Below are 15,861 nucleotides of genomic sequence, written 5' to 3'. Positions count from 1 at the left end.
GGTTGTAATAGGTAACCATCTTCAATATACCACACCATGTCGTCGGTTATTGCTTAATTACCTAACGTCTACAAATCATAAGTATAAAGTACTTTAAAATGATTTTAGTTAAATAAATGCTCTATATAATGAATAGTTAAGGACACTATAGGTAACAAAATCACGCTGCAGGTAAAGAAGTGGGATGAAGGATAAATTTGCTGTTAGGAAGGGTCTTTCTAGCTGATATAATGCAGCCCCTATGTGCAGCTTAATTGACTTCTGTTTTTTTATAAAAAAGTGTAGGATTTCAAAAAGAAATACAAGTTAAGGTAATAAATGTTAAATTCTCACTGGCAGCAGAAAAGGACTTTTATATCAGTTCTTTTTTCTTTTCTTTATGCACACATGGATTAAATGAGAAAACTAGTACTAGATATGATTGAAGAGAAAGCAGGAAACCAAAGCTGTGGACGAAGTTAATGCACTAAGCATAATATTGAAATGCTATTTTCTCTTATGGGCATTAAAACAATGCCATTTTCTTTTAAGTTATACTTTGAAAATATATAGAACTACATTATTTTTGTACATACAAGGGGCAGTCCCTTGTCCACTCAGTGTAGGGGCTTCATCTCACCAGCCCTAAAGTGAATACACTAACTTGGGGGTTGTGTTATCTAGGAGTCCATGGAGTGCTTTAATTTGCAAGAAAAGTATGTATTCTATATCTGAGAAAGTGCAACCTCAGTGTTACTATATTTACTTTGAGATATGGAGCAGGGCATGTGGATATATTTCTGCCCTGCATAAACACTTGCAATGATTTTGTAGGATATCAATCTGGCTGATTTTCTTTTCATAAATTTATTCATTGATAATACTCTGTTGAGAATGATTTAACATCAGAGGAATGTATACTTTCTTTAAAGTGCTAGAACTTAAGAGTTCATAACAACATATAATAAAGGGAGGCAAGGGGTAAAAGTTTTCACAACACAATTTAATTATGTATTACTTTAATTTTTTGACAATACCGAGTTAGCTGATGGTGAAACTCCATTGATGAAGACCTTCACAAAAATGGTTTACAAGTACTACTTGGATTTCCATTTGTAATTATATTTTAGTTTATCACTTCATAATTGTAATTCATACTTGTTTTTACTGTTTTAACCCTGAAGAAATAATGATTAGTGAGAAGCCATGTACCCCTATTAAGTACACCATCATGAGGAAAAATAAGCATGTCTTAAATATGTTTTGTAACAATTGAAGGGCAAAAAAATAAAGGCTTAAGGAGAATTAAAAAAATGTAGAATGAATAGTACAGAACTTGAGAACTCTGTAACTACTATCTCTGCATGAAAATGAAAATGATGAAGGTAAATCTCTTGTGCCTGATACAGTATGGGAGAAACCACAGTGTGAGCTTGATAAAAAATAGCGATAACTCACTAACACTGAAGTCTTTTCGCAGACATGTTACAGCAGCTATCACACTATGTAATAACAGATGAGTTACAGACCACTTATGAAGTACAAACAGGCAAAGCACTCAGCCTGATGCATCCAGAATCAGGGACTAAGCCATAATAAACAGATACTTCCTCTTCTTTCTGCTGCTCCCGTTAGAGGTCGCTACAGCGGATCATCTGTTTCCATTTCTTCCTGTCCTCTGCATCTTGCTCTGTCACACCAACCAACTGCATGTCCTCTCTCACCACATCCATAAACCTTATCTTAGGCCTTCCTCTTTTCCTGTTACCTGGCAGCTTCATCCTTAGCATCTTTTTCCCAATATACTCTGCATCCCTCCTCAGCACATGTCCAAACCAATGTAATCTTGCCTCTCTGGCTTTGTCTCCAAACCTTCCAACCTGGGCTGATCCTCTAATATACTTATTCCTAATCCTGTCCACCCTAGACACACCCAGTGCAAATCTTAACATCTTTAACTCTGCCACATCCAGCTCTAACTCCTGCCTTTTTGACAATGCCACTGTCTCCAACCCATATAACATAGCTGGTCTCACTACCCTCTTGTAGACCTTCCCTTTCAATCTTACTGGTATTCGTCTGTCACAAATCACTCCTGACACTCTTCTCCATCCACTCCATCCTGCCTGTACTCTCTTCTTCACCTCTCTTCCACACTTACCATTACTCTGAACTATTGATCCCAAGTATTTAAATTCATCCACCTTCGCCACTTCTACTACTTGCATCCTCACCATTCCTCTATCTTCCCTCTCATTCACACACATATATTCTGTCTTAGTCCTGCTGACCTTCATTCCTCTTCTCTCTAGAGTATATTTCTACCTTTCCAGGGTCTCCTCCACCTGCTCCCTACTCTCACTACAGATCACAATGTCATCTGCAAACATCATAGTCCACGGGGACTCCTGTCTGATCTCATCTGTCAACCTGTCCATCACCATTGCAAATAAGAAAGGCCTCAGAGCTGATCCTTGATGTAATCCCACCTCTACCTTAAATGCATCCATCACACCCACTGCAGACCTCACCGCTGTCACACTACCCTTGTAATATCCTGTACCACTCTTACATACTTCTCTGACACTCCCGACTTCCTCATACAATACCACAACTCCTCCCTAGCCACCCTGTCATATGCTTTCTCTAAGTCCACAAAGACACAATGCATCTCCTTCTGACCTTCTCTGTACTTCTCCATCAACACTCTCAGAGCAAACATTGCATCTGTAGTGCTCTTTCCTGGCATGAAACCATACTGCTGATCACTAATCATCACCTCCCTTCTTAACCTAGCTTCCACTACTCTTTCCTATAACTTCATGCTGTGAATGATCAATTTAATCCCTCTGTACAAAGGCCTCAAATCAGGAACAGATCAGGGACACTCTGAATACTGATACTTTTGAAGCAGAAAGCTGACAGACTTAACTAAAATGCATTTTCTGAAGTCAAAGACATCTGCAACTGTAATGATTGCCATTATGTACTTACTATAATCTACCATGTTTTTTTTTCAAAAAATCTCCAATTTTAAGAGGAACATAGGAAAAGTTGGAGTCAAAATTAGGGGCCTCTCTGAAAATTGTGGACAGTTGTGAAGTATTTTAATATGACAGGAGTAATTTTTCCTCATTTAGTTGTATCAGAAATGAAAGGCAGTCGTACAAAGTTTTCCACAAGCACGAATATTCCTGCCACCGTACTTTATTTTTCTTCTAAAGACTCTTTTTAAACTGGCTTGAGCCCTTGAAGTCCTTCTGAATCTTCTTCTACAAGAAAGACACATTGTGACGGCATACTGGCAGCTGAATATGACCTTCGACCTCCTTTTCCACTTCTGGATCAGCCAGACCAACCTGCAAACTGCAAGATGAGAAAGACCATTAATTGCAACATCTTTTGGATTTTAAACCTCATGTAAGTGTCTAAACCTTTTATTTAACAACTATAATATTATTTATCTTTTTTTTTATTATTATTATTTTAACCACAAGTCAGTCTATACCTAACAGTTACAACGCTCAATACTAAAATACCGGCAAGTAGCTTCCTGGTTTATCCTGTAATGATTGTAAATGGCTTAACTGTAATTAATAGCAGTACTTTAGTTTTTCATATCTCCCTTGAGTCTAATTGAATTTATAAATGTAAGCATTCTGGTTGTTCAGAGTTGTTTAACCTTAATAATTTTAATGAATATGATATAAAACTAGTTTGTGTGCTAAGGTCTGTATATACCAGTTTTGCTAATAAAGTGTTTTGCAGAGTAAGCATATTTGAAAAGTCAGGCCACAGACCAACTCTGATTTGATGAGGTGTGTACCAGCTGAGTTGAATAGTGACAGCATCTTAGTCTCATCAGCATGATCAAGCCAAGCCCTCTGGAGACTGCTGTAGCCCTGATAGAACAACAGGTTTTATTTCCAGCTTTAGTGGGGTTTTTTTTTGTTTTTTTTTTCAGTAAATCTCACCTCCCACTTGCTGCCTAGACACAACCCAGTGCTCCTTTATGCTTAAGGTACAGCTTCCCCACACCTCACTTGCATAGTTTGGAACACAGCTGAGATAACTGCTATGGTGACACTTTGAACTCTGCTCTTGTCACAGCCAGGTTACCTGTAATCTGCTAGGGTGAGAAAAGACGCTATTGTCCAAATTTTCTTTAATTAGTGCAGCATCTAAGAGAAAAGAGCTTAAATATCTGAGAGAACACCACAACTCTGCATCAAGTTTCTAGATTTACTCTGGTAGTGTGCATGGATTTGTAGGCAGTCTGTTACTTTTGAAATGCACATTTGGTGTGTGTGTGTGTGTGTGTGTGTGTGTGTGTGTGTGTGTGTGTGTGTGTGTGTGTGTGTGTGTGTGTGTGTGTGTGTGTGTGTGTGTGTGTGTGTGTGTGTGTATGAATGTGTACATGTGTGTCTCTATACACAGTTGTGGTAGCTTCACTGAAAAGGTGTTAATCATGACCAAGTCAGACTTTTCTAGTAGCCAAATGCAAGTACCTAAATGTATATAAAAACAGCTTTATCCTGAATCTATTAGCAGTGGCTGTTGAGAAATTGTTTCCCATTGAATTGCTGTGTAACGAGTGTTTTCAGTGAGGGGAAGGAGGACTCACTTGTCAGGCATTCTTGTATTTTATTGCCTCTGCTTTTAAGACGTTCACTGATGAACAGTATGAGTTTAACATTGCATAGCTCTAGATGCTGGTACACACCTCTTTGTCATGGTTGGGGTAAAGTGCATAGTCTAAGGCACTAGCCAAGCATAACACATGTAAATGCACAACTTTGAGTGTTTCGTTAAGAAATGTCTTTTCAGCTACTAGGGATTTAATGCATGCAGATTGACTTTTGCCTACCAGCTACAGCACTAGATTTTTTTTCTGCTGCTTTATAAATTCTGATTAGCTGTGGTGGTTATATATTCTCATTTTGTGTCAGATTGCAGTCCTCAGAATTTCTGACTTCCTACCACTGACACCAGCTCTTGGAACATAATTTCAATGTAATTTTTAATGTAAAATTGTTAAAAAGACATAGATAAAGGTTTGAATGTGGTCTGAAACTAAAACTGTTTGCTAAATTTACTTTTCCATCTTGTTTCAGATTATTATTGAAGACTTTAGGTTACCATGTTAGCTGTAATTGTACTGCAAATGATATTCTAAATGAAGATTCTGACAGTGTCTGCTGCGACAGCTATGTTCTTAAAATTATGGGATGTAAAAGGTCTGTTCATTTAGAATACTACAATGAAAATCTGTTTTTAATCTTCTATACAGATTTCAATTTCATATCATAATGATTAACTTAAATTTGGGCTTGATGCATTCTATGAGAAGACTAAAGTCTTGGGAAGATCATGGTTATTTATAATATCTGAACAAACCATGTATCTATATATATATCTATATATCTATATATCTATATATATATATATATATATATATATATATATATATATATATATATATATATATATATATATATATATATATATATATATATATATAGTATAACTGCATCATTAACAGAGAAACAAATGAAATACTGTAAATTATATGGAGTGTTACACATTCTAGATAAAAATGCTAGTGTGACTTTTGAATGTAAACTGTCACTTCAACTTTAATGCAGACAATATACTACCTAAGTCTAATTTTTTTTCTATGTTTTCATGATCGTCTTATTATATTGTTAAAGATCTTAATGAAATGTGAATTTTCCTTATGGAGGCGGGAGATGATAAATCTTTTTATAAATCTTTTAATACTCTTATCTTACAGCCTGAAGAAATACATTTAATTGCAATAATAAATTATATAGTCCATATTTTGTATATATTGCTTTGAAGTTAGTCCACAATGTTATATTATATCAAATACCTTTTCAAGGCTGTGACATGTCCCTTTTATATCTTTTCAGACTATAATGTGATTACTTAAGTTTATAAAGTATACAATATTCCCCAATTCTCACCACATACACACACACAGTTTCAATTTGCTAACTACACTTTTTAATTGTATAATGTTCATGTTTTGCTTTTTTGTATACTGAAATTGCTGATATTGTGGACTCTGACATTTAAAACATCCCTTGCAGTACCTATTTTATTTCCTTATCTTATACACTGTTTCAATTATCTCTTTTTCTCTCTTTTATCTTCCTTTTTCTTTCTTCTTTTAGATTTAACTAACAAAACTGCAGTAGTAGGAAAATAATTCTGGATAACATGAGTTGGCAGTTTGGTTGTTTATGTGTAACACATATTGAGCCAGGAACATTAGGTTCGTTCCATGAAGAAAGTTATTTATGTATATAGTGTTAAACATTTTTTGTTGATTATAGAAACGTTGTCCATAACAAATGTTTTTATTAACTCATATTATGTATTCTTTCGGTAGTCATTGTAACCATCCTATTATTACTCAATACGCTAAATAATGCTAACATATAAATGTTTATCTATAAATATAAATGGGCTAAATAACCCTATAAAAAGAACAAGTATTAATAAATACCTTTCTTTACATAAGGCAGATATAGTATTCAAGAGACACACCAAATATCTTAAGATTTAAATAGACTTATATTAAAAAAACTATGATATATTGGTTAGTTCACAATCTGAACACAAAAGAAGAGGTGTATTAATCCTTTGGAAAAAAGGCTTGAGATCCTCTGAAATCATAGATCATATACATATAATGAAGGAATGCTAGCATTAGTGGTAATTAAGTATGAGAAAAAGTATTATTCCCTCATCAGCTCTTATTGGATCCCTGTAATTGGTATAAAAATGGTAAGGAAATACTTAGATATAATAACTCTACACTCAAGAGGAGAGATGATATTAGCAAGAGATTTTAATTGTCTTCTTTCTCCCAGTGAAACAACAAATACTAAATCTTTTAAAATTTCCCCATTGCAAAACACTTAAAAAACTACATTAACCTGGGGGATTTAAAATATATTTATCATATAAAGCTGCCCTGTTCCTTAAAATTCTCTCATTACTCACATAGATTCAGGACACAAACAGATATTGATAAAATTCTAGTATCAAGCTCTCTACTCTCAAAAATAGAAAATGTGCTATTAATATCCTGTCTTCTATCCAACTACAACACTATTATATTTAACATAACCCTACATTCCAGTACTTAAAATTTTTGGCAAATAATACTAGCCTATATTACAAAAAATAAAGAGATTTCAAGACTGGATGCTAACTGAAATAAATCAATTTGTAGAAACAAACAACAATAGAGAGGTATCTGATACAATATTATGGGATACCTTAAAAGTTGTGCTATATGGAAAGATCAAGGACTGGTACTTACAAAAAAGGAAAGAATGGGAAAAAAATTAAATGACATCCAAAATGAATTAGATAGTTTAAAACAGAATCTCTCACCAAATGACAAGATAACCATAAATAAAATAAATGAAAGAATATCAAGAAACCCTACAACATAAAATCTCTATAAACTTAACCCTAAGAGCTTGCACAAAATTGCAGTAAGGTCAAAGCGCTTTGATGAAAAAAAATCATATAAAAGAAATCATATATACAGACAACAAGAGTAAAAGAATAGCAACAGACATTAATAACATCCAATACTATTATAGGGATGATTATGAAAATATGAATACTCCTAATCCAATTATACACAATAACAAAACCCAGGAACATTTTTTAAAAGTCAATATTTTAAAGACACTATCCCCTACAAATGTTGCTAAAATTGACAAACCTGTTACTTTTAAAGAACTAAAAGACCAAATAAATAAACTACAAAAATAATAAAGCACCAGGATTAGATGGTCTAATACCTGAAATATATAAAACCCTACCAGATAACATTAAAAACTTACTAAATGCATTTCACAAAATCATGACTAATTTTATCACCCCCCCACATGGAAATACTCACTTGTATTGCCTATATTAAAACTGGATAAGGAACCTACCTCTTTGTTAATCATACATACCTATCTCACTCTTAAATATAGATTATAAAACGTTTATGTCCATAATAGCAAACAGGCTTAATCCCATTGTTCCCAACCTGATAGAACATGATCAGACAGGATTTATAAAAAAAAAAATAGGAAGGTTCAAGATAATATAATTAGACTTCTTTCCTTAATAGATACAGGAAATAAAAAGAAAAATGAACTAGCCATGATGAGCCTTGATATAGACAAAGCATTTGACTCTCTTAATTGGACTTACTTATTTAGAACATTACAACAATTCAAATTCTCATCAGACTCCTTAAATTTAATCAAAAAAACTTTATGAAGATTCCATTTCTTTTGTAAAGATAGGTTCTGTTTTATCCCCTCCCTTTAAAGTTTCAAAAGGAACTAAACAAGGATGTCCCCTATACCCTAATTGTCCCCCTTGCTGTAGAACCACTGGCTAATTATATTAGGAATAACACACACTAAGGGATATAACCTACACAATGATCTAGTCCCATAGATTCAACTATTTGCTGATGACCTATTATTAACTAGTGGTGATATTGAGACATTTTTAGATCACTTACTTAATACCCTAGATCTATTTGAAAATCTATCAGTTTTGAAATTCAGCCATAATAAAACCCAAACACTTTTAATAAACAAGAATGCCACCAATAGAATTGGAAACTATAAGCACTTTGACTGGGACACTACACAAATTAAATACCTGGGTATCTCCATTAGCCCAAATTTTAAAGACACAATTTCAATAAACTGCAATAGCTTAATAAGATCTATTACTAATTATACAGATAATTGGAACAGTTTTTTTACATTTGAAGATAGACTAATGTTAATTACAATGATTTTATTACTCAAAATTCTATACATTTGCAAGTCTTTGATTATCCCCTACTTAAGAAAACTATGAAAAAGATTAATAATATTTTATTAAAATTTCTCTGGCACCCCCAAAAAACCCAGGATATCTTTACAATGGCATACTGCAAGTTGGGAAGAAGGAGGGATCACTTTTCCTAATACTGACCTCTATTTAAACACCACCATCCTTAACATGATTTTCTTATGGATAAGCCCCTTATACACTTCATATTGGAAATTAATACATAGGCTCATAGGTTCATAGGTAGGTATTAGGCTATAAGCCTAGCCAGAATGTGTTGGCTTTCACTGCCCCCTTAGATTAGTTCCCTGTGCCTCTGCCCAGCAGTGCCACTGAAGTGATCCCCGGGGTAAACTTTCTGTTTCCCATCCACAAGGTTTCTCTTGAAGAGTGTTAGCAAGGAGCTCTACCTAATGTAGATTGGAATCTTATTTCAAAGCATGGGAAGTATCTGGGACAGGAATCTATCCCTCCAGCACATCCTATTTATTGTTGGGGTGAGGTTTAGATCCCTAGAGCGTGTGGCTCGAGGGGAAATGGTTTTCTTTAGGTGAAGCATGTCCATCAATTCTGGGTTGGACATGGCCTTGTATGTCAGGCAGAGATCACCTCTGAGTAGGCGGTATGCAACCGAGTACAGCTGGGGTTTCTTCAGTTGAGTTGCATAAGGCATCTGTTTGAGGCCAGTGATCTTCTTGGTGAGGTACTTCTGTGGTCTTTCCAGCTGTTGCAGGAGTCTTGTAAGGTACATCCCAAATGGGGCGTTGTACTCTGCGATGGGTCTGATGAGTGATGAGTAGAGGGGCACAATGACCTCTTTTGATCTGGATGTGAACCCTTTTGTGATTAGGTGGGCCACATAGAAGGATTTTCTAACCACTTTGGCAATGTGATTATCAAAGGAAAGATTATTATCTACTTGAGTCGCCAGATTCCATGAGAATCTTAATTGCTAATAATAAAATAATACCTGCACCTCTTCTTAAACTAGATAGAAATATTTTCACATGGTCATTAAAATTATATACACAAGGTAAACAGAAATTAAAATCCTGTTCATTTATTAATCACATATTAATGAACTTTAATAGATTTATCCAATCAAATCATTTAATCAAAAACTTATTGACATATGTCTTTCCATTTGCCTACACTAATGGATGTCTAATCTCCTTTGCTCTCAATAAAATGTGCGAACTTAAAGAAGGAACCTTATTCTTCTGGAATTAGTTTTTGTCTACAAACAAAGTCCATTCACTCGACTATTTAATTGCCAGGTATAATTTAAACAATAGTAATTGGCTCGATATACAAGTTTGTAGAGAATTTCTTTACAATAAAATTATATTATCATTAGAAACCCATGGAAGCAATATACCTAAAATCTTGGAATTAATACAAAATATTACTAATGGCTCTGTAAGAGGCATCTCATTTATGTCTATAATTTACAAAACTATTAGATCAGACTTCATATTTTTAGATGCCTCTTACTGGAACTACTCTACCAAAATAAACAAAGAAGAGTTCACTACCAATAATAAAAAAAAAACTTTTTCTAAGTTCAATAGAGAAAATAACAATCTCTCCCTACTGGAAAATATATACCTAGTAATTCATTAACAGATGTTATATGACACCACAAAGAATTGCTATGATTTGCAAAAAGGATTATATTAAATGCTGGAGATGCAATGCAGAAAATGCTGACTGGTATCATATGATTATCTCCTGCAGGATGTTGCCTTTATTTGGTGTGAATTTAGACATTTCTGTAATGCACTATGGAATGATAAATGCATAATCTCTGGCTCTCTTAACTTTTAATTTAATGTACTGATTCCAGAGGTCATACCCAAAACTCAAGTGCACATATTATGGTTAATACTTGCAGTTGCAAGAAAAGCTACAACAAAAAAATGGAAAATAATCCTCCTCTCTCCTTTAACAATGAATTAATTTATTTAGCCAGGTCATTGTGTGATAAAGAAATTACTCACATAAAGTCGTGAACAAAAAACTCAACTCACAAATTAATTGCTTGGGAAAAGCTACATTCTCTGTTGCAGAAATATTAATTGATTTCCTGAATGTATTAATGAATGTCTCATTTTGTTATGGACCCTGTATATAGTTTCTTTGTTGTTATGACTGTAAATAGAATGTTGTTTTATTATTCTTACTAAACTAAAAACATTGTTAAAGAAAAAGAAATGAAAGGACAGTCATTAATCTTCATTAACACAACGTGTTCATTTTCAGTTTATTTTCAAAATGAAGACTGACTGTGTTAGAGTTTTTGCTGCTTATAAAATATGACATTATTTAATGGGGATGGAAGAAAAAAAACTTACGTAAGCGTAGATCTAGTTTGTCCTGTTTGGACACTAGCATCTTGTAACTGCCCCCTCTCTGTTTCCCTAGTTCTCCAAGTATAAGACAGCTCCTAACTGCATCTGTGATATGATCCATGATTTTTTATGGTAATCTGCCTAATTTGCAAATTACGTTTTCTGAAAAGAAGCACTTTTTGATGCCAAGACTGAAGTCTGTGTATTTTGTACTATAACTGTGTCCCCTTAATGCACTCCTTCCTATCCTCTTCAAAAGTGCTCCCTCACATTGTTACATTGTAACATGTTGGATCCATATCATGTCATTCCTCTACCTCCTTTTCTCCAGAACAAAAATATTAACTTTGTATAGCCTTTCTTTGTAGCTCTTTCACTTGAACACCATCATTACTCAGATAGATGACAATCTCTGGACTTTCTTGAATAGATCTACTCAATGCAAACAACATTGTTATATATGATACTGCACAGACGCTGAATTGTAGTAAAACATCTTTAGTCCTCCTGTACGTGTACAACAAAAATATCTTCTGTAGTCTTAGACAATGTCTGTATAAAGGCTTCATTTATAAATACCTCCTATAACCCCAAACCTGAATGTGCCTATGTTTTCTGAAAATGATTTATGCAAAAACCTTTCAGGACCTATCAGGCATTTTTCATTAAAGTCATCAAGATTCAAGGATATCAAATAGCCACACTGCTGCTTAGCTGAAGTCCATACAAGTCAGTAGACACTCAAAAGAAGGCTACATGTCTAAAAAGGGGGTGGGGCATGTTCCTGAAGTAAGATATAAACAAATCAGCACATCTGGGTGAGAATGAAGCCCCTATATCCATATCACTTAAATCAGCACATCTGGAGGGAATGAAGCACCTATAACCATACTGCTAACATACAAGTATGGTTTACTCTATAAAAAAACAAAAACATAAATATATGTATATATATATATATATATATATATATATATATATATATATATATATATGGGTCTACTTCATTTGATCAAAAGACCATTTGACCTAAACCCATTTGATCGAAATTTCATTTGATCGAAAACCAGTATTCAAGGGAAATAACAGGGATTTGTCCCCTTCCCCAATGTTGTGCGACCCTAGAGTTGGTATATATAGTTAGGGGGAGTGTGGGCATGTGGGGGTAATCTGTACTTTTTGTGTTATTTTCTTCTTTTAAAGGAAGCTGCACCCCCCTACCCCCAACTATATATACCAACCATGGACGGTACCCCAGGAGTGAATTTACATTTTCCTATCCATTTATCCAAATTCTTTTTGAAGAGACTGAGAGACAGCTTTGTTTTATGAACATGGGAAGTTTATTTTATAGATGAGGTAGCCTTTGGAATATGAATTTATCTCTTAAGCAAGTTCTGTTACAGTCACAAATAAGGTTCAGGTCCATAGAACATGTAACCCTCCTATAATTTTTCTTGTAAATATATAACATTTTCATCAGGGCTGTATCAGAGAATGCCTTGAAGGTAGGCATAAGTCACTTCTCAATAAATCCAAAAAAGTACTACACCAGTCAAACCCAACAGTTGCCAGTCAATAAATGCAATATAACTGGTGAAAAATGAGTGTCCGGTTCCAAGGAAAGAGACAGAAAATGCATCAGGTTAAGCACTTTCATCTATCCTCCATAGACTTCTTCAGAACACCATTTCTCAAACTTGGTGTTCTGAAGAAGTCTATGGAGGATAGAGGAAAGCGCTTAACCTGATGTACCAATAAACGACAGTTTTGGTATTTTCTGTCTCTTTCCTTGGAACCAGACACTCATTTTTCACCAGTTATATCACATTTATTGACTGGCAACTTCTAAATAAATGTTATGAGATGAAGTAAAGAGATAGGGCTTTTAGTAGGTCCGCATAAGACATATGTGTTACACTTTGTATATTTTTAGTGAGAAACCTCCGGTGCCACTCCAGTTGGTCTAAGTGACTGCTTAGGTACATGCAAAAGGGAACATTGTACTCGATTATGGACCTGATGAGGGCAGAGTTTAATGACATTGTAATTTCCTTTGACCATGATGCTATGCCTTTACTTATACGTTGAGAAACACAGAAGGATTTCCTCAGTACTGCAGCTACCTGGTGGTCAAAGTAGGTTATTATATGCGTTCCTAGGTCCCTCACCACTGGGCCTACCACTCTAGCAAGACAATGGTTAGGGAAACCCAGTGTTTTATGCAAAAGAGGAATGGAACCCCAATTTAAAATCAAAGCCAGCTGTATTAAATTCTTTTATTTGTTAAGACTCTTCTAACAAGTCAAAGGTGCATTGTCATCAGTTTGTGAAAGAGGTAGCAATATCATTTGTGTTGACAGTGGAAAAATCAGTGCATATGCAGAACACATCTGTGTTGAAGTAGTATTACACTAGAAGTAAACAGTTGTATATTTTTCCAGAAAAGTACTCTTTTCTGTTACTAAAATATGCTAGCAGTCACCCATAGTACAGACACATTTGACGTAGCATAACATGAACAGGGGGGTGTGTATACATCTTTACACTTAAAAATCATGGATTGCAACTTATATCTGAGTGACATGGTGTGTCCTCCTGAGAATTTTTATAGAAAATGTCAGCCTAGACAACTATTAAGCTGTTCAGTTTTGCGCACTCCATTTTACCTCCAACAAATAACTGGTATGTATATGTGTATGTATATGTATATGTATATGTATATGTATATGTATATGTGGATTCGCTTTACATGCTCAATGTTTTAAAACATCTAAATTCATATGGCCAAGACCATATAATCAACATTTTAAAACACAGAGCCTGTAAAGCAAACACAAAAACAACAAAAAAAATTTTCTAGGACTTTTTTGCAGGGGGGCAAGCCCCTCTGCACCCCCCCCCTCTATTTAAATATACCAACTCCGAAATCTCACTACAGTGAGGAAAAGGAAAAATGACCCTTTCTGCACTGTATGGAGATCTTTGCTTTACAGGTTCGATGTTTTAAAACGTTGATTATATTGTCTCGGCCATATGAATTTCAACGTTTTAAAACGTCGAGCATGTAAAGTGAATCCGTATATGTATCCATCCATCCATCTACAACCCCTTTTTCACATTTTTGCACATGGGGTTGGGCTGTCACTTCAACAGTGACAGTCATCTAGAGCCAAGGTTTACACTGCTGGGTGGCTAGTCCTGCCACAGATGTATACGTATAAGTATATGTATATGTAAATGTGTATGTATATGCATATGTATATATCAATATACACATGTAATCTAACTGACAATCACTAAATACAAGAATCATTTCTATTCTGGTTTTGTAACATTTGAATGAAATACATTATTTATTTTTCAATGCTATAATATTTTCTTTAATTTAATTGTAGTCTAAATACAGTTTGGTAATGAGCTACCTCCTGTGGTAGAAGGTTTAATTCCCTCCGTCTCCATTTGTCTGCAGTGTGACCCTGAGCTAGTCAGTTAACCTGATAGTTCTTTGGGGCAATTGGGAATATGAGCTGGCTCAGTAAGGGTCTGCTGGATGGCAGGTCTAGTAACTACTTACAAATCTATTAACATATAATGCAGAGTAATGTAAACTATAGTGAACGATTGAGTGACAAAATGTCTTGTATGAAATATTTACAGGAAAATCAGAGATTATTAGCTGGGGATCAACACCAATTAAGCTCAAAAGAGTCAGTAGAAATCAACAGTCTTTTATATCCAGGTTCAAAATTATAAAAGCTACAAAAAGATAAGTATATAGTATTTTATACACTTAGGACTAAAACATACCTCATTGATTTCAAAAGAGTTAATGATCTGGAGAAGATAATAGACTGAGATCGCCAGCATCTTGTCTTCTTTCAGAAGCAGGGGTATCTGTTTCTGTATAAAGATGAGGTGTTCATTTTTTTAAATAGTTTTGCATGAAAAATGATTTACAAAAATAAATGTCCTCATTAAAATTCATTATGCAACTGCACTGCTACCGTCTTTTAAATTTTGGAGAACAATTCCTGGAGAGTTTAAAAGCAAGCTTCCAGTACTAATCCCTGAAAACCTCATGGAAATATGCCAATCCACTTTACAGAAACAGGCCTTCCTAGACTTGGAACAAAAATAGTCACGAAAATATATAGAATTAGGAGTACAAACATATGGAAAATAAACAGTAGTAAAGAGCTTAAGTCTGACGTAAAGTGTCTACAAAACAAAGTAATGCATTTTTTTGTGTTTGTGATATACTTGTCATGAAATTAAGTTAAGAGAATATGTATTTATGGTTCGTAAATAATTCTTAAGCTATCCTGCACAAGACAGTTCTATGCATTTCTATGAACAGAAAAATCATCTGTTCTGAAATTTGAAATGTCTGTGAGCAAAACATTTAAGAAATACAACCTATTCTGCCAAAAGGATTTATTTTGATATATTTCTGCTCACATACAATTTTGGCTTTTCTGCAGGACCTTGTCCAGTGGTACCTCTACATGCACTCAGTCGGGCCATTCATTCCATGGGGATAGGAGCTGGATATTCGTGGGCTAGGCAAGAGCCTTATACTCTGTGCCTGCATGGGAAGCCCTATCAGCCTATCTGATCAACTAGTGGTGAGATTCAGGTG

The 15,861-nt window shown here is 34.6% G+C and overlaps 1 long non-coding RNA gene across 1 annotated transcript in view; it reads right to left on the bottom strand.

The window, feature by feature from the left end:
* Positions 1 to 2,764: 2,764 nt before the first annotated feature.
* The window catches only part of LOC122801773, a 436,281-nt gene continuing 423,184 nt past the window's right edge, over positions 2,765 to 15,861 (bottom strand). Inside the window, exon 5 of the long non-coding RNA XR_006364799.1 lies at positions 2,765 to 3,345. This is a non-coding gene — a long non-coding RNA (uncharacterized LOC122801773). The remainder of the gene's footprint in view (positions 3,346 to 15,861) is intronic.

This window comes from Protopterus annectens, chromosome 5.part0, assembly GCF_019279795.1.
Source record: "Protopterus annectens isolate FY-2018-M chromosome 5.part0, PAN1.0, whole genome shotgun sequence".
Taxonomy (NCBI): domain Eukaryota; kingdom Metazoa; phylum Chordata; order Ceratodontiformes; family Protopteridae; genus Protopterus; species Protopterus annectens.
This window is presented reverse-complemented; position numbering and strand designations above follow the sequence as displayed.